Raw genomic sequence first — 18,862 nt, 5'->3', positions numbered from 1 at the left:
TTCAGTTTATTTTGCTAGATGGATTTATTTGAACTGTGTCTGGATGAGGGATGTAGAACGGCATAGCCATTCGGACTAAATAGGAACTGAACTAAACCTGCACCCAACACTGAAACTGGACAGAATCCAAAGCTTCTTGAGATTTAAAAAGAGTTGTTATTTTTTTCCTGGAAGATACACAGAAGATGAACCTAAAGTATCAACCTGCAGCCAGTTTGTAAAACTGAAATATGAACTTCCTCCTTTGCTCCATGACCGAGTTTTATGGGCTTTGGCTCAGGCCTGGTATGGATGGAAAAATACATTGAGGGAGATATAAGAGTGGGGAGAACGTTGCAAATAGGATGTAGGCAATGGCACCTCACCCATCCCAGATCCTAAAGATAAGTGTAAAGATTTTGAACACTTTTACAAAAAAATCTTCCAAAAACTGAAGCATTGTGTGGCACAGAACCAATGGGCTATATATATTTTTTAATCCCTTTACTTTTCTGAACTGGATCCAGCTCAGAGTCAAGGCCTTGATCTTGAATTCTTCCAAGGAGAATTACAAAAGAGGGTAGCTGAGATTTTCAAAAGCACCCCCCACTGAAATAACTCTGCTGCCCTTGAAGTCAATACACTGATTTCAATGGGAGCAAAGTTAGGCCGGTGCTGAGGGCTTTTGAAAATCCCAACCATGCACTCTTACCTTGTCCCAACTGTCACCAAATTTAGTAAACGCAAGAGATTGAGAGGCAAAGCCAACAATCAGCAGAAGAAGGTTTACGGTTCTGGTTCTCCCTGCTCTGGTTAATTTATCGAGAAGTCAGATCTTAGTGGGAAATCTTGTATCACAACATTACAGAAAGACACCAGAAAGGTGAAAGTTTAAAATAAGATGAAAACCTGTGTTTTGCCCCAGGTAACTTTTATTTTGCTGCTCAGCTCACTAGTTCACTTTTAATGGTTGACTTAGTTGAACCTGTGCCTTTAAAATAATTAAAATTTATTTTACATATCTCAGGGAGTAATGACTTAGTTGGCAAATTTTGCTCTAGGGTACTCCAGTCGCTCCTCTTAGCTCATGTCTCTTGTGTCTGCCAGTCTGAGGAGCAGCATCATTGCCGGTGTGTGCTACTGCCTGGATTTCCCCATGGCTGGGTTCCTCACCCACACCAAGGTAGCTCGAATGAACCACAATTCCTCGCAATGAGTATTGGCCTGAGATTCATATCACTGATCGTCTGATTTTTCCACTTTAAATTTAGGTTCTCAATTCCCTGCCCAGTAGGAGAGGAAGAAATACACACGTGCAGGTCATTTGCATATTTTACCATATGGCACATCTTTTACTGTGCAGCTGTCAGTGCAGAAGAACTATTCTTTGGGGTAATGCACTAGGTTAGCTAAGAAAGCCCACAACGAGTTCCACAATCCCTGCTCCCATCTCTTCCACCAATAGGGATAGAAGAAAATAACACCGTTTGGTTTTATTTCTCCTTCTGTAGTTGCAAACATGGATTTCTCTGATGGCATCTCAGAAGCACCGCTCTCTCAGACACTGGGGCCTACACTTATATTTTAATAATGCTGGGAACAGATGAATATACTCTGCAATTATTTTTGCAATTAAAATAAATAGAAATGAATGAAAATTTGCACTACCCCCATTAAGCCAGACGTTTCTAAATCAATAGACAAGTAGACAGCAGCTGCAAACCTCCTTGTGGCATTTTTGGGATCAGTTTGAGAAATCAAGGCACTTTATCAGATTAAATACTATATTGAAAACTCTACATCGGCTCTCTTAAACCACGACAAGAAGGAGAATACAATGGATTAAAAAAATCCTAGAACTAGCATGATGTTTACACCTGGTCTGCGCTGCTGCCACCCCAGCGCCGGGCTGGAGCCCACACCCAGACCCCCCCTGCACCCCACACCCCAACCCCCTGCCCTGAGCCCCCTCCTGCACCCCACACCCCTCCTGCACCCATCCCCCTGCCCCAGCCATACATTCATGGCCCTGCATGCAATTTCCCCAGCCAGATGTGGCCCTCGGGCCAAAAAGTTTGCCCACCCCTGTTCTAAACCATGATCAAGTTACTTTATATATTTCTCCTCAAACAGCAAAATGTCATGTTGTATATTTATTTTTCATTTATTTTCCATTTTTAAGATATGGCCATCATTACTATCTACTATTTTTAAAAACATAAATATTTAGTTGTAAGATGATTTGAGGCACCCGTTTTTAGTATTTTATTAAATCAACATCAGTCTCCAGTACAGTCTGTCTCGGCATTTGAATCAGCCAAAATACATCCTTACCCTTCACCCAAAATGTGTATAGCTGCCTCTTAAGCTAATTTGCACATTTGCCTATCTCTATAACTAGCTTTAGCAGTGTGCTGTATATTTTAACTGCAATTGAATATTTCAGGTAGCGTTCTCCTTGAAGTTGCTAGCATCATCCTTAAATTCAGTCCATGACCTTTAGTCATACACAGCAGCAAGGGGCATGTGTCATCTTTCTCAATATTGCAAGAGGAACTGTGCCCCAGATTCTGGCACCACCAGAATATATGAATGCAGATGTGTTTTTCCACTGAATTTTTTATTCAATAAATAAATAAAACTTTACTGAAGTTGCAGAAGTCTCAAAGGTGCAGGAACTTGTGGTAGGAAAAAAGTTCAAAGAGAGTCAGACAGGCTGGCTGGGAGGAATGAGATCACAATTTGATAGAATCTAATAACACGGCAGATTTACACTGATGTAACTGAGGGAAAATCTTTCATAAGATCCAGATGACTAGAATGTGGGACTCAGTGCTTGGATCCAGCTGAGCTATACTTGGAGGCGAGGGGGACCGACCGGGAGGGAGGGGTAAAGATGGCTGTAACATCCCCTGTGTGCCTCTTGGCCATGGGGCTGGTTTAGTTAACATTTCACTGATAGGGTGGGAAGTGTAACTCCTACTTCAGGGGTAATCAGTGATTTTTTTGTCAAGGTGCACATTTCTTGGTCAAGGTGTAGTCAAGGTCTAGACTCCAGAGGAAAAAAAAATACAATATTAAAATAAATAAATAAAATAATAATTGTAAAAAAGACATTTAATATATAAATAAAGATACCCTATCTCCTAGAACTGGAAGGGACCTTGAAAGGTCATCAAGTCCAGCCCCCTGCCTTCACTAGCAGGACCAAGTACTGATTTTGCCCCAGATCCGTAAGTGGCCCCCTCAAGGATTGAACTCACAACCGTGGGTTTAGCAGGCCAATGCTCAAACCACTGAGCTATCCCTCCCCATCATATGTTGAGATGGTCACGTTAAATTCTGGTCTCCCCTAACTTTATTGCCAATGGCTTTGACTGTAACACTCCTCCCCACCCTCTGAGTCATTTCCCTGGTTCTCCATAGTGGTGTGCATCACATTTAAAATGCCTGGTCTTTGCTCTTTAACTTGGTGCTGACCTCCCAGTCATCTCTTGCGATTATCAGGGATTTCTATGTTGGTCACATCTTGGGGGACCCTTGTCACGGACCAGGACCACAGTGCGCTAGGTGCTGTACAAATACAGAACAAAAAAAATGTCCCCCACACTTAATAACTTTGAATTTAAGTCTGAGGGGAAACAAGTGGATACTACAGTCTGACAAGGGGATCACAAGAATGACCAGGATCATAAGCACTGATCGCAGCATAGCTCCCTTACTAGGACTAATTTCAACCTTGGCTTTGTTTTGTGGTTCCTCTCTGTAAGGTAGTCACAGCTGTCCCTCTGTGTGTCCGGGAGGGAGGCTACGCCCCCTTTCTACAAGGCCTCTGGAAGGGCACAGTTCAGTGGGATTAGCACCGGGGTCTTCACCACTCGGCGAGGTTGAGCAATAATGAGTCTAAGGGCCCAGGTCCTCCGACAGGGCTGGGCACCAAACAGGCAGAGGGCTCTGACCTGCAATCAGGGTGGAGCAGCAATGTCTATAAACCCAGGGCCTCGGGCAGGGCTGGGCCACAAGCATTTAGGAAGCTCTGGCCTGTATTCAGGACAGAGCAGTAAAGTCTATAAGCCCAGGCCCTCAGGCAGGGAGGGGCAGCAAACAGTTGGGGATCGTGGCTCTGGCGGCCCGCTGATAAATGCAGGCCTCTTGGCCTAGAGTGGGGAGGCTGCTACCCCCAAGTGCCCTAACTGGGTCCGAATCCAGGGCCCTAACAGTGGCAGAGTGGTCTGCCACTGAGTCAGTGGAGAAACCTGACCACAACATACTAGCCGGCTGTCAGTCAGCAACACAGCCAAACTATAGTCGGCTCTGCTGGCTACTTCCTACACTCCCGTTCGGGTCCTAGGGTCATCATTTGTCTTGCAGGGATAAATAGCTAATGGCAGCCCCAGCAAGTCCTCGATGTCTCCGGCGACTGGCAGCGTTGGCAGTCCCACCAGGTCTTGGGCGCTGTAATGGTTGCTGTCGGCTCTGAGCTACAGCAGCGGGTAGGAGACACAGTTCTTCTCCGGCGGCTTCTCTCCAACTAAGCGTGAGGGCCTGCCTTTTATACTTCCGGTTCCCATCCTGCCCCTCTTCTTCCAGCGTCGGTAGGCGTGGGTGTCCTGGCTCTGCCCACCATGCGGGTGGTTGTGGCTGTCCCTCCAGCCATCTGGGAAGGAGGCCATACCCTGTTGCTACACTCTCCAACACCCTTGGCTCTGCTCAGAGTGCTACTTTTCAAATTCTTCACTTTCTATTGTCTCTGTGTCTTCTTTCATGTTGCCCTGTGTGCTTGGCATGTCCTTCTATTTGTCTATCCTCCATCCTTGACTCATTTAAATCTTTCCTCCAAAACCACTGGCAGCGTTGCCTATGTAAAAAACGACTCAAGGAACACAAAAGAGAAGAAAATTAGGGATTAACAAAACACAGGCCTACCATTGCCCTGATCACTTGACTTACATTTTTTATCTCTGTTCTCCAATTCTTTTGTGTGCCTGCCGTGTGTGAGTTTACCAGGAAGATCAGGGACTTTGTTCCATAGGTGGTGGGACAGAACCTATCACATGTGGGGTGCATTTTTTTAATATGGAGATATACCTATCTCATGGAACTGGAAGGGACCTTGAAAGGTTATTGAGTTGAGTCCAGTTCCCTGCCTTCATAGCTGGACCAAGTACTGTCCCTGTCAGATTTTTGCCCCAGATATCTAAATGGCCCCCTAAAGGATTGAACTTACAACACTGGGTTTAGTGGGCCAATGCTCAAACCACTGAGCCATCCATCCCTTCAAATAATGAACAGCTAATGATTACTTTTACTCAACGTTTTTGCAGGTCACAGCATTGCCAGAAATATGTTTCTGCTTTATCCCTAGGAGTTATCTAGCTTTCTTTTGAGTTACTATGATAAAATTGATGTCTAGAATAAAAGTTTAGATTCCTTCTAGTCAATATTCTGTTTGTTATGGGCTAATGATAAGAGTTTCTCTCTACCACCTATTTCAGCATTGGGAAGATCTTAGCAATAACCCATTTTTTATGTTGTTTCACTGAGTTTTGCACTGGGACTCTAAAGCATGTCTTGAATTAAAATAGATCATTAGTTAAATCCAATTTCGGGCGGTTTTCTATTAAGGGAATTTGTCCCTAGCCCTCCTTACCAAAGGAAAGTCCTAGCTGCCAAATGTTGCAGGACTTTCCTTGGTTTTAGACAAATTCTAGGCATTATTCCCATCTCCTTACAGTTCTATTTCTACTATAAGTCCCAAGTTTGTCCTTGGCTCTACCTAGCCTATTTGCAACCTCAGACATCCAGTTGTATAGATTTGAAAGCTACTCCTGCACTTTAGTTTTTAATTGGTTGTATTTTTTTTTCTGTCTTAGAACATGAGATGTGTTGAGCAACAGCAATACCCATTGGCTCTATTATGCCTCTTCCGAGAAGGCCAGTGCAAAGTTTATGGAAGTAGTATAGCCAAACTGGATAGGGTGCTGGACTGGGACTCAGGAGAAGTGACTTCTAGTCCTGGTGCTGTTACTAACATATCGTGTGATTTGGGGGAAGTCACTTCATTTTTCTATAGCTCTGCTTCCCCTTTTCTCTATCTTGCCTTTCTAGATGGTAAGTTCTTTGGGTAGCAACTGTCTCTTAATATGATTTTGAATAGTGAAAAGCACAGTGGGGCCTGATCTCAGTTAAATCGCTTTAGACACTACTGTAATATGAATAATTAATAATAGCCCCTTTAGTAGTGAATGGGGCTTGTCCTGGCCCTCTGCAAAAAGACAAATTTCATCCATTGGGAAGACCTGCAGTTGAAGTCAAAGGGTCACCAAACCTTTGTGAACAGGAGCTGATGACTTGCTGACAGCTCACACCAATTTTATTTTCTGCTCTCAAAATAATAGTTTCTCTGGCATCATTCTCTGTTCTTTCTATGGTCAGATTGAACAGCCTCTATTAGCCATTTGAATTTTGAATGGTTCTTTTACATCCATCTCAACTTCATCCAACTAAGGGGGGGAGGGAAGGGAAAAAAAGGCAAACAAATCCATCAAAATGATAATTGGTGCTAACTTATCATTTGTTCATTCTTTTCCAGTTTAGCTGCTGCGGCAGCTCATCTCTGCTCTTCCACTCTGCCTTAGCTCCCAAATGGTGTCAATTATCCACAAATCTCACAGGGCCTGCACCATCTGAATAACAATTCATTAACCTTCACTTTCCTCCTGCTGATTAACTCGCCTCCACCGTCTCCCCAATGCAGGAGACGGCATGTCGGAAATTCAGCCAAACTTTTTAATTATGCAAATAATACAATACCCGGAGATAATTATTTAGCCCAGGACTCTCGGCTGCACTTTCTACTCTCTGTTCTGCTCTCATAGCTTTTTTGATTCTACTCCCCTTTTTATATCATTGTAACTCTGTCAAGGAGAATGAAGGATTTTCCACTTCACTCAGTGTAGGTGATCACTCAGAGAGACAATACAGATGGGCCACTGTTTTGAGAGAGAATAAGGTTGCTGCAGAGCTGGCCAGGGAGAATGAAGGCCCAGGTTAGGTCCCCAATTTCTTCCTTTTAGCGTGTATGCTGCTCAAACAGTCTGCAGATGCACATTATTTGAATTTCAAAGTTCATATATAGGACCAAATCCTACACCAGTTTACATCTGCTGAGGATCAGGTCGACTGAATTTATAGTTTTTGTGCCATGCATGTCCTGCATGCAACTGTCAAACTTTGATGAAAAACAAATTCTTTCCCCAGCCAAGCAAACACACTATTCCTCATAAAAGACTAATTACAAGCCAAGTTTTCAGCTTTCAAACTTCAGCCATTTTTGACACAGCCTGATTTTTAACAAAGAAAAATGATCATTGTCAGAATTTTGTTTAAATAGAGTGGTATATGATTTTCACTCACATCTAGTTCATAAAAGGCGAAAGGAATTAGATGCAAACTCTCCGAAGTATCTTTTAGACAGAGCCAAGCATGGAGGCCTTCATTCCAAAAGGCAAAAATTCTGAGCATTTATAAACAAGGGAACTAAGTATTGCTAAATTTAGAATTTATTAACAAATAACAATAAATAAAAACAAATACATTTGTTAGTCTTTAAGATCCCACTGGACTCCTTGTTTTTTGTTGTTGTTGTTGTTGTTTTGTGGATACAGACTAACACGGCTAACCCTCTGATACTATCTGAGTACTAAACACTCAGAAATCAAAACATGCAAAAGTGAAAGCTCTCTTAGGCTTGGTCTACACTAACCCCCCAAATCGAACTAAGGTACGCAACTTCAGCTACGTGAATAACGTAGCTGAAGTTCGAAGTACCTTAGTTCGATCTTACCTCGGTCCACACGCGGCAGGCAGGCTCCCCCGTCGACTCTGCGGTACTCCTCTCGCCGAGCTGGAGTACCGCAGTAGACGGCGAGCACTTCCGGGTTCGACTTATCGCATCCAGACAAGACGCGATAAGTCGAACCCAGAAGTTCGATTGCCAGCCGCCGAACTAGCGGCTGGGTATAGACGTACCCTTAGTAACCTTAATTTACCCACAGCATTTAATTTACCACAGTCAACTAGTTAACACAAGAGACTGGGGTCTAGAAAAGCTTGAGTCTGAACCCAGCTCTGCTACTCACTCACTCTGTGGCCTGCCCAAATCACTTAAACTCTTTGCTCCTCAGACGCCTTACTTGTAAAATGAGGATGATAATACTTACCCACCTTTATAAAGTGCTTTAGAACCTTGGATTAGAAGTGCAATAGAATTGTAGATTATTATTTTGACATCCAATTTTACCCTGTGTTACTCCCATTCATCTCCCAGTGAAGTCAGTTGCAGCTAGGAATGCACCGTGGAGGGCAGAACTGACTCAATTGTCTATTACTTTCACACATAATACCATATTCATAGCCCATATTAAAACACACCATAACTGAATAAAATGAGTTTACGGTAAGAACTGTTCTTTTGTATACCCTGACTGTAGCTTAAGGAAACAAGTTTAAACAACGAACAGTGCTTTATACAAGATCCCTGTGTTCTAGGAATTTAAGAAAATAGGAATTTCAAACACCTACCTCTCGATGGGGTTCACTGTGCAGCATACCAAAGAAACCAAACCTGCGTTCTTGGAACTCCACAGTGAAATAGCTGAAAACCACTCCTGTGTAACTAACATCAACATTATGCTATTCTATTATCCTGTAAATCTAAAATTTCGTGGAAATTTCATGGTAGGTGAGTATTATTATCCCAGTTTGGCAAATGGGAAAACTAAGACGCAGAAAGGTTAGAGGCCAACAACATTCTCTAACGTAAGGAACAAAAGTCAGGCACCCAGAGCTATAGGTAAGCACCTAAATAGGTGACCTGAGGCACAGAGGTACTGAGTACTCTTAGGATAGGTCTACACCTAGTGCAGTAGAGGTGTGATGGTAGCACGGCTACGCCAACCCAGGCTTTAATCTAGTGAGCATAGGTAACAATATATATAGCGAAGTATAAGCCCATTAGGGATCCTCAGTACGTACTCTGGTTGCTAGGGCCTGCTGAAACACATGCCGCCACATTCTCATTACTATTGTTGGCCAGCATGGTCTGATTACCTATGCTACAATCACACCTTCACTTGCAGTGTAGAAGTACCCTTGTCTATCATTGACTTCAACAGAAGTGCCAGGTGTCCAGCTCTTCTGAAAATCAGGTCACTTATTTAACTGCCTACAGACTGATGTAGCTACTTAATTTTAGGAAGCCAAGTTTCCACAGTTTAGCTTAAACAAGTGCCCCAAAGTTGCATACCAAATCAGAAGAACAACTGAGTGGAGAACAAAGAGGCCCTAGCTCTCAGGTTCATGCTCAGTCCATTAGAATATATTGCCTCTCTTAAATGTATATTACATATGAGTCACTCTCTGCCTACCTACGAACGGCAGCCACCCATATCTGTAGACAGAAAATAGCCAGTGCTTAACAGTGCACGGAAACAATATATAGCGGTGTAGGGACTGAAGTGAAGAATAGTACAACGGAAAGTGTAGAGCCCTGTTCTCACCTCCCATTGATCTACTGGGAGCTGGACTAGGCTTCTAAGGCCTGATGCAGTGCCCATTAAGTCTTTCCATTGACTTCCAGTGGCCATTAGAGATGGCATTAAGGGAGGCAGAATGTAATTACTCAGTCTGAAATTTAGCCAGGCCACCAGTCTTGTAAAAGTGCCATGTATGTTTACTCGCCAAAATTGGTCAGGGCCTCGATGTTCTGACCTCTTGTCTGAAATACGCCACCTCCAGCAACACATGCTGGGAGATTTGTTGACTACTGGTAGTGACTCAGAGAAAAATACCTTCTAATGACTCTCCAAAACCTTGTACTGCAGCACTGTGATCTCCCTTCCTGAAAGTGAACCTTTTCCCTCAAAGTTCTCCTACCCAAGTAGGACAGCCAAATGTCCCAGCCAAAAACATCATTGCATAGCCTATGAGAGTGGATGAAATCATAGTCCAAGGTGGTATGGAAGCATCAGTTGCTGGTCTTCTTGTATGCAATCATATAGGTGTACACAATCATGATGCTTCCAAAGAAACTAAGGACCCCATGATACTCTAGCTCCACTTTTAATGCATATACAATGTTTATTATAAACTATCATTCCACTTTTCATCTGAAATCAGTAATACGCACACAAACAAGGAACTCCCATGCTGCCTAGAGCTGGGAAAACGCTCCCAGATGAAACTTGTTATATAACTTGTGAACAATTTGCTTCTCTAGCTAGCTGGACTGACCTTCAAAATCAAAGTTGGGAAAGGACTCAGTTAATGTATATCTACAAACTTGTAACTTGATTTTTATATAAGTGCTAAACTAACTCTGTTTAATTGATTTTCCACATTGTACACTCAGAAATAGGATTTTTATAGCTCTTGAATAATTCAGAACTTTGATTCCTAAGGCAAAAAAAATGGGCAAGGAATAAAAGCATAATTATCATGGTAGCGGAGGTCAAAAGGACAAGCTGGCCGTAAGTTCATAATGTGATTGTGTATTTGGACTCATTGTGGACTGTGGAATATTACCTTGTTGAAATCTTATTACTTAAAAAAACCAACAGAGTAGCACTGTTAAGCAGAGACTTGCAAAAGAAATGGAGGAAGTGTTAATTTTTAAGCAAGTTTGACAAAGATTGAGTTTCATATGACAAATACTGTCAGCAAGACAGGATTCTGTCAGTGGAAGAAGTTTAAACATTAACAGTTTCTGTCAGGCTGTTGACACAACCACGGCAGACATTTCCCAAGATGCTGAGATGACTGCTGGCATTTGTCAACAATCCTGTCACAGTGACAGCAATAAGACCATGTCTGGAAATGTGACAGTTTTGGCTTTGTGTTCCCCTGAGCATTGGCCCAGGTGTTCAGAGAAAGTGTGGGAAAAAACCATATTTCTGCATTGTCATTCGAACACGGAAAAACACAGGAGGAAAATGAGCTGTCACTCCAATTCCCATGATGCCTTGCTGCTTAGCATAACTCTACTCTGTGGCCCAGGGTCCACTGGTCCATACTCTGACAGATAATTAAGAAAGCAGCAGCTTTTTCTAGACGGCTCTTCCTCATGATTTGCATTTTAGCCAGAGGCGACCAGTTATAAAAAAAACATGATGGAAAGATGGTAAGAAGCCAATTAGATGGATGGATGGCTGACTGACAGCTCTCTGGTATTACTACTCCAGATTTCATCATACGTAGACTGGTAGTTTTCTACAGGAACCAACTTTTGCAGGTTTGTAAAGCTGTTAAATGTTGGGCTATATATAGAATGAGATAATTTTGCAGAATATTTTACATTTTTCTGAAATCAACATATATCATTTTCATCAAAGGTTGCATCCAATAACCCTTTATAATATAGCACAACTTACATAACTACATTTAGCTCTATTAAAAACTGTAGATGACTTTGTAGGTAAAATTGCTGTACTGATACAGAAATGATTAAAACTGAGAAGCAGGGTGAACTGGGACACTCAGGAAGGCAGCAAAGGTAAAGTCAGATGATAATTAGTGCTGTTGTGCAAGTCTCTTTATTTTTTAAACGTGGATAAAATATATTGATTCATTTAAAGAAATAAACTATATTCTGAAATTCCTCACTATGCATAGATAATCATAACATACTGAGGGGTTTTTTTAATCAATAGTTGAGTTTTTTTCCCCAAGTAGAAACTTGTTTTGCTCAGGATCTAACAGATTTTAAATATGAAAAAGCTCATAAATTGATACTTTCCAGTTCCTCTTCTAGAATCCAACAGCTGCTAGCCAATGAGAATTATTCTTCTGTGCTAGTGCCTCACATGCTGTGTATCACTATAAAATTGAAATGTAAGCAGGGCTTCGTTTGACTTTTGTGTTTGTTTTTTATATGAATAAAAAATTTAACAAATCACTTAGCAGCTGCAGTTCTGAATCTGCAGCTGCCATGAGATGAATTGTCCTTGACAACGTAAAAAAGTGTCTCAGCTTTCCTTAGGATTCGGAGTTAGCCAAATCTGGCAATTATCTCTTGATGAATGGCTGTTTTAGTCAGCCAACAATGCAAGGCATATGTCTTATACCATGGATGTGATCCATCCAGTTTTGGAACCACCTGGCACAGGTAATGTTAAGCCACCTAACCCCCAAAATCACTGGGAATTTTTTTGTTAATCACAAATTCTATGTTCAAAATTAGCTTAAAGTTTTCTGTTAATGTTTGCAAAGGAAGAAATTCTAGGGGTAGTAGAAGAACCATCCCAAATTAAGGGCCAGATTTTACTAACTTTATTAACATTGAATAGCACCTTACTCTCTGAGTGCTCCCATTGAAACCAAGAGGACTACTCGTGTTACCAAAGTGGAGTAAGCGGATCAGAATCTGAACCTAAAGCAAAGTCAGGCCCAGCTCCTGCATGAGGGGAAGAGATGGCTTAGGAGCTTCTCCCCAACTTGGCCCTCCTAGGGACAACCTTAGGACTCCATTCTCCTCTATAGGGGAGTAACCTGCATAGAGGTGGCAGGCATGGTGTGATCCCAGTAGAAGAAGCTCTAGGGTTTGGTTGCCTTAACTGACAGATCCTCCCAAGATCTGAGTTGGGTGTCCTTGACCTCTCCTCGGTCACCTGGACCTCCAAGTTCCTGCTGCTCCCCTTACCACATCTACTTCAACCCAATCCACCCCTCAAGGTGCCTCCACATTGCCCTCCTACTCTGGGCTTGGGCTGTGACTTAATGCCCCATTTAAGGCTTATTTGCTTTACATTCTTTTGTTGCTGCCCCTACACCCTATATTTGCATTGTCATCCTTGTGATATTCCTGGTAAGTCCATGGAAAGATAGCCCAATGTTTTATTGTTGGCAGAGACTGGAGGATAAATATATTCAAATTAATAAAGACAATGGTAAAGGGAATGATCTTGAAGGCTTTTTCTCCTACCTTAACCTCCCTGAAGCAGGGACATGTCCATCCGTCGCATACTTGTAAAGTGACATGTAAGGTTATGGTGCTGTAGACTTGTTTTGTAATCCATGACATACTGGTTTGAGCGGGTTCAGTGTCGTTAATGAGTGACAGCCTATGCATTTATTGTAGACATGTCTGAACCAGAAACCTAGATTCTTATCCACCGCAAAACTTTCTGAGGATTTGGAATGTAGATTTGAATCTAATGGGATGACAAAACCCTGGATAAGGACTACCCAGGTTCTAAATCTGAATGCAGATGAAAAGTTTGAAGCTCAGATCCATCTCCAATATTTTGGCCTATGATCATCAAGGATGAAATCTTCATCAGCCAATCAGATTGCAACCTAGAGGGATAAATTCAGACTTATATCCAAGTACGCTTCAGAGGCTCTAACTTCTACCATCTTCCAGACCCCTAGATGTGTATGTTACACACAGTTTGACTCCTTTAAATTCACACCCACGTGCCAGCATGTAACATTCACCTTCTTCATACACATCACCACTGTATGGCATTTGGGCCATAAAAATATACGTCCTTTTTTTAGTTTTATTGTTCTGAGTCTTAATAAACTGAATTAATTTAACAATTTGTATCACAACTCATGAGAGATTCTGGGTTTAAAAAAATATTTTAAAAATCCTCAAATAAACACCAGGCTTAAAATCCTGGCTCCACTGAAGTCAATAGCAAAACTCTTATCGATTGCAGCCGAACCTAGATTTCAGCCCAAGTTGACACTGCACCTGCTTGATGTTGGTTTAAAAAAACAAGGGAGGAAGGTATTTTAGCAGATTTGGTATGCAGAGCTGGATAAATATGCAAAAAGCGTCCTGCAAAGATCCATTTACATTTCTGAATGAGTATGCTGTAAGTGCATTTAAATCTTTTGTGAATTCTCTCGCCAACGATTTAGAGGGTGGAATGGTCTCACCAATATATCGTTTTAAGGGAGCACTGCAAAATATTCATAAATTCAAATTCTTAACTATGAGAATTCACATTGGAAATTGAGTTCTAAGTTATGTTCAGTCCTGATGATGGGACAAAAACATCATGTTGATCAATGGGTCCAAGCAAGAATGCTCAAGTTTAGAAAACAGAACTGCTCACAAACAAATTAGAGGCTAAGAATTATCAGCAGAAATTCTTTCATTAATAATTTCAAATAATGAACGTATTTGAGAAAAAGTACAATCTGTTCATGGTCAATTTACAAAAAAAAAGAGGTGAAATTTGTCAAACATTTTTTAAAAAAATTATTTACACAGTTCTGCTAGTAAGTTAGTAGTGCAATCATGCATATACTTGGCAGGTTTTTATTGAATGGACATAAGTCAAAAATCTAATTTGATTGAGTCTGGGTTAAATAGATTAAGCAGTGAAAGATTTTTTGTTTCTCTTTCCTGCTGTACATGAAAGTGAAATGTGGATCACCAATGGCAAAACCCTTCGAACAAATGACACCTGCCTGATTTTTAGAGGTGCTGGCAACCTTAGTTTCCATTGTAGTCCATAGAAGCTTCAGATTATCAATGCTGGAATAGGTCAAAAAAAGGTGGGGAAATTAATGAAAATGTTTACAAAAACATACTACCCATTTTTTAAATTATTTGAACTTTTGATAAATTTTAACCATCTCTACAGTTGCAAAAATCTCATCAAAAATCTGATTTTATTTAAAGTTCAAAATATCAAATTGAAATATCTGTTTCAAAATCTTCCCCCCAAAACAATTTGACTGACTCTACTCATCTACTTATTGAAAAAAATCAGGACCTCATGAAGGATCTGAAACATAAACACATTGTACACATTGGTTGCTTCATGCATAGCAGCAAAATCTAGGGGATGTCAGGTAAAATGTTAGCAGAAACCCTGGATAGCATTTCTGGAGAGGAAATGAATAATAAATGAATATTTAAATAAAATTTCAGTGATAATTTTAGTTAGGCAAAATGTAATGATCTGATTTGAAGAAGACACCCATACTGTTACTCTAATCAGGAATGCCTTGGGATCTTTAATGCCTGCAGTGGTCATGAGCTTGATTTTAGGTCTCATCCAATCCTTGAATAGCATTACACTACTCCCTTACCACCATGGTGGGATATTGGTTCAACACTGACTGAGCAGGAAGAGTGCCAAATATTGAGTCACCATTTCCACTTACAGAAGAACTCAGGTGTTCCTTGGAGGTCTCTTATCCAAGTATCGATGCAGCCCAATCACTTCAACACAACATGATATGGCTCAAGCTGAAATATCTCCCTCTCTTTGAGATATGCTGTAGATTTGAAAGGTTTCAGAGTAGCAGCCGTGTTAGTCTGTATCCGCAAAAAGAACAGGAGTACTTGTGGCACCTTAGAGACTAACACATTTATTTGAGCATAAGCTTTCGTGGGCTACAGCCCACTTCTTCAGATGCATAGCATGTAACCCACAAAAGCTTATGCTCAAATAAATTTGTTAGTCTCTAAGGTGTCACACGTACTCCTGTTCTTTTTGTAGATTTGAACTGCTTTATCAAACAGGCATAAGGAAAAGTTCTCTTCTCAGACACTCAATGTTCCACTCACCCGACATGAGTGATGAAAATTTGTATGTCCAGGAAGGGCAGAATACTGAAGGTGAGAACTAAATGGTTAATCTCCATTATTATTTACCGCAGTAGTGCTCAGAGGCGCCAGTCATGACTGGAGCCCTGCTGTGCTCAAGAAGGAGAATTTTACCCAGGGTCTCCAAGCCAACATGAGCATAATTTCACGTTAGGTAATATGATGGACATTCTGAGCATGACAAAACACCACACTCTACAATTCAAACCAATACAAATATGACAGTTGAAAATAACTGTTAAAGCAGACCATAAAAGCAGGGCAGTCCCAGTATAGAAAAATTGCAAGCAGGTCTTAAAATATGACTTAAAGACCGTCAAAAATCCTGATTCTCCCTACTAGCCAGAACAGCCTGTTAAAAAGCACAGGAACAGAGCAATAAAAAGTCTGATCATTCAGGCTGTTAAACCAGAAAGAGAGAATAACAAGGATCCTCTAATTGAAGGAACAGAGAGAACAAGAGTAAACATAAGCAGTCTGACAACTCAGACGAAGTAAGAGGGAAGAAGATGATGCAGACACTGAAATCTCAAGATAATAATCAATATATTGTCTGGGAAATCAGTGCAGGGAATGAAGGACATTCAAGATAACAGCAATGCAACTACTATCTCCGAAACAAGTGGGAACTTCAGCAGTGGCATCCGGAACATGCTTCAGTTCCATAATTAAAGCTCCAGGGAGACCTGCATAGAGGGAGTTGTAATAATCAAGTATAAAAGACCCCGCAGAGAGTAACATCTCATTAGGACAGAGACTGAACTCCACAGGCAAGCATTGTTAAATTAAATGACAAATAGTTTTATTTTAATGCAATGCTGGGCCAAAAAAGGGTCCAGAAGTCCTGTTTATTTTGCAGCAAGTTGGAGTGTTAACTCCTGCATAGGCTTCTCCCAGGTATGCTGAGGGTCAGAAGGTAGGGTTGCCAGGAGTCTGGTTTTTTACAGGAATGCCCGGTCAAAAGGGGAGCCCTGGCAGCTCCAGTCAGCACTGCTGAGTGGGCCGTTAAAAGTCCGGTTGGCGGCACATGGGGCTAAAGCAGGCTCCCTGCCTGCTGTGGTTCTGCGAGGCTCCCGAAAGCAGCGGCATGTCCCCCCTTTGGGTCCTATGTATAGGGGCAGCCAGGGGGTTCTGCACACTGCCCCCCCACTCCAAGCGCTGGCTCTGCAACTCCCATTGGCTGGGAACCCCTCATCCCTAGCCCCACTCCAGAGCTTGCACCCCCAGCCAAAGTCCTCACCCCCTCCCTCACTCTAAGCCCCTGAGCCAGCCTGATGAAAATGAATGAGTGAGTGAGGGTGGGGAGAGCAAGCAACAGAGGGAGGGGGATGGAGTGAGCAGGGGGCGGGACCTCAGAGAAGGGGCGGGGTAGGGGCAAGGCCTCTGAGGATGGGCAGGACAAGGGTGTTCGGTTTTGTGTGAGTAGAAAGTTGCCAACCCTATCAGAAGGCAAGGCTGGAAATGAAGACTCAGACTATCTCTCAGTCATTTTACAGAAAAAGAAACAGCTCTGAGGAGGTAGAGAACTCCATTGCCATTGTTATGGCAGTTAATTTTATCCCAGTCTGGATATTTCCTGTTTGTTTTTTAGTGAACACAGCTTTTCTTTCCTGCAGCCAATGTAATTGTAAAACCTCAAGAACAAGGTAATCTTGCAATGTGCCGAATCACAGTCTTGGAGATAAAGAACATTCAACGCCTAGTCATTATACCACAGTCTGGTATTCAGATACCATCATGGTACAGACAGGCTGAAAGTTCAGCTGAAAGTCATTAAAGATTCAGCCTAACCTAATCAATAATATTCCCTGAATAGGGAAAGTTGAAGTCTGAGCTAAGTCTGGTGAGAGTGCTCATGTCAAGAGATGGTTTGTTGTGCAGGGGGAAAATTAGCTTGTTTTGAGGAAACCTGTTCTCCTGCAGTGAAGAGGAGACAGCAAATAGGGGAATTTTTGTAGGAATAATTGTAGATCCTGTGGTTGGAGGGAACGGATTTAACTACAGTCATACAGAGCAATCTGGATCACTTGCAAGGCCGGCTCCAGGCACCAGCGAAGGAAGCAGGTGGTTGGGGCAGCCAATACAAAGGAGCGGCACTCCGTCCGGTATCGGGGCGGCACCTCCGGGTCTTTGGCAGGAATTCGGCGGTGGGTCCCTCAGTCCCTCTCTTCCTCTTTGAGCTGCCGCCGAAGTGCCACCAAAGAGAAAGAGAAGGAGTGAAGGACTCGCCGCCGAATTGCCACAGAAGAATGAAGCAGCGCGATTGAGCTGCTGCCGAAGTGCCACCGATCGGCTTTTTTTTTGCCGCTTGGGGCAGCAGAAAAGCTGGAGCCGGCCCATATCACTTGGTAAGTTGGGCCTGTTCAAACAAAATGTGTTTTAATACAGCCAATTCCAAGGTCATACATCTAGGAACAAGGAATGCAGGCCATATCTACAGCATGAAGGACTGTATCTTGAAAAGCAGAGTCTCTGAAAAGGATTAAGGGTCATGGCGGACAGACAACTCAACATGAGTTCCCAGGGAGATGGTGTGGCAAAAAGGTCAAATGTGATCCTTGGATGTATAAACCGGAAAATAGTGGGTAGGAGTGTGGACATGGTTTTACCTTTGTATGTTGCATTAGTGAGACCGATATGGGAATACTGTGTCCAGTTCAGGTGTCCACATTTTATAAAGGATACTGAAAAATATGATTTGAGGACTGAAAAACCTGCTACTCTGAAACCTGTCTTATAGTGTGAACGCTAATGAGCTCCATCTGTTTAACTTATTGAAAAGAAGACTGAGAAGTGGCTTAATCATGACATCTAAGTATTTTCAAGGGGCGAAAATGCCAGACACTTATGGGCTCTTTAACCTAATGTAGAAAGGCATAACAAGAACCATTGGCAGGTTTAAGCCAGACAAATTCAAATTAAAAATAAGGCACACCATTTTAAGTGAGGCTATGTCTACACTACAGAGCATGTACCAGAATAGCCCCCTAGTGTAGAAACAGCATATGCTGAAAGAAGGAGTTTTTCCATTGGTGTAGGAACAGCACTTCCCCAAACGACATTAGCTGCATTGACAGAAGCACTCTTCCGTCAACACAGCTGCATCTACACTGGGGGGTTTGTCGGCAAAGCTATGTCCATTAGACGCATGTTGTTTTCACACCTCTTACTGACGTAGCTATGCTGATATAACTTTTAAGTGTAGACAAAGCATGAGGGTGATTATTGGGAAGTGGAATAAACGATAGCAATATA

At 42.1% G+C, this 18,862-nt stretch overlaps 1 long non-coding RNA gene across 3 annotated transcripts in view; it reads right to left on the bottom strand.

The window, feature by feature from the left end:
- The window catches only part of LOC135982161 (uncharacterized), a 61,416-nt gene extending 48,328 nt beyond the window's left edge, over window positions 1–13,088 (bottom strand). Inside the window, exon 1 of one of the 3 annotated variants that reach the window (XR_010599358.1) lies at window positions 12,959–13,088. This is a non-coding gene — a long non-coding RNA (uncharacterized LOC135982161). The remainder of the gene's footprint in view (window positions 1–12,958) is intronic. The other 2 variants (XR_010599361.1, XR_010599359.1) reach the window with 2 other exon arrangements.
- Between the last annotated feature and the right edge of the window lie 5,774 nt (window positions 13,089–18,862).

This window comes from Chrysemys picta, chromosome 3 (assembly GCF_011386835.1).
Source record: "Chrysemys picta bellii isolate R12L10 chromosome 3, ASM1138683v2, whole genome shotgun sequence".
In the NCBI taxonomy this organism is placed as follows: domain Eukaryota; kingdom Metazoa; phylum Chordata; order Testudines; family Emydidae; genus Chrysemys; species Chrysemys picta.
Note: the sequence above shows the minus strand (reverse complement) of the source record. Positions and strands in the feature narration are given on the sequence as shown.